The sequence below is a fragment of the Phoca vitulina genome, unplaced genomic scaffold (assembly GCF_004348235.1).
Source record: "Phoca vitulina isolate PV1807 unplaced genomic scaffold, GSC_HSeal_1.0 scaffold57, whole genome shotgun sequence".
Classification (NCBI taxonomy): Eukaryota; Metazoa; Chordata; class Mammalia; order Carnivora; family Phocidae; genus Phoca; species Phoca vitulina.
The window spans coordinates 3,347,936-3,349,310 of NW_022589760.1; the positions used below are offsets into that span (position 1 = coordinate 3,347,936).

Below are 1,375 nucleotides of genomic sequence, written 5' to 3' on the forward strand. Positions count from 1 at the left end.
AAAATTCAACTCCAGTTAAGAAGAAATCTTAGTTTGCTACCTACAAAGATAATTTACATGGTCAGTCTTCTAAAAATTGTGGGGGGGCTCCTGGGTGGCTCACTTGGTTAAGTTTCTGACTCTTGATTTTGACTCAGGTCATAATCTCGGGGTCGTGAGATCGAGCCCCAAGTCAGGCTCTGCCCTCAGTAGGGATTCTGCTTGATAACCTCTCTCTCCCTCTCCTTCTGCCCCTCCCCCTTGCAGTCATGCTTTCTCTCTCTCTCTCTCAAAAATAAATAAGTAGATTGAAGTACATTGAGCTCCATAGAGACAGCGCTGGGGCAAGTGAGAACCAGATGGGCACTGGGCAACCCTGTGCCTTGCTGAGGAAAATAATTAAACATGGGCAAAGGAGATCCTAAGAAGCCGAGAAGCAAAATGTCATCATATGCATTCTTTGTGCAAACTTGCCAAGAAGAGCACAAGAAGAAGCACCCAGATGCTACAGTCAACTTCTAAGTTTTCTAAGAAGTGCTCAGAAAGACCATGTCTGCTAAAAAGAAAGGAAAATTTGAAGACATGGCAAAGGCAGACAAGGCCAGTTGTGAAAGAGAAATGAAAACTTATATCTCCCCTAAAGGGGAAACAAAAAAGAAGTTCAAGGATCCCAATGCACCCAAGAGGCCTCCTTCAGCCTTTCTTTTGTTTTGTTCTGAGTATCACCCAAAAATCAAAGGAGAACATCTTGGCCTATCCATTGGTGATGTTGCAAAGAAACTGGGAGAGATGTAGAATAACACTGTCGCAGATGACAAGCAGCTTTATGAAAAGAACGCTGCTAAGCTGAAGGAAAAATATGAAAAGGATACTGCTGCATACAGAGCTAAAGGAAAGACGATGTGACAAAAAAAGGAGTTGTCAAGACTGAAAAGAGCAAGAGAAAGAAGGAAGAGGAAGAAGAGGAAGATGAAGAAGATGAAGATGAAGAAGATGATGATGATGAATAAGTTGGTTCTAGTGCAGTTTTTTTTTTCCTTGTCTATAAAGCATTTAACCCCCATACACAAGTCACTCCTTTTAAAGAAAAAAAAATTAAAATGTAAAGCTGCATAAGATTGGTTTTTAAACTGTACAGTGTCTTTTTTTTTTTTTTTTTTTTTTTTGTATAGTTAACACACTACCGAATATGTCATTAGATAGCCCTGTCCTGGTATTTTCAATAGCCACTAACCTTGCCTGATACAGTATGGGGGTTATAAATTGGCATGAGAATTTAAAGCAGTTTCTTGTTGGTGCACAGCACAAATTAGTTATATATGGGGATGTTAGGTTTTCATCTTCAGTTGTCTCTGATGCAGCTTCTATGAAATAATTGTTGTTCTGTTAACTGAAT

At 39.6% G+C, this 1,375-nt stretch overlaps 1 pseudogene; it reads left to right on the plus strand.

Annotated features, from left to right (window-relative positions):
• Positions 1-384: 384 nt before the first annotated feature.
• Positions 385-989, plus strand: LOC116623167 (annotated as a pseudogene).
• Positions 990-1,375: the final 386 nt, after the last annotated feature.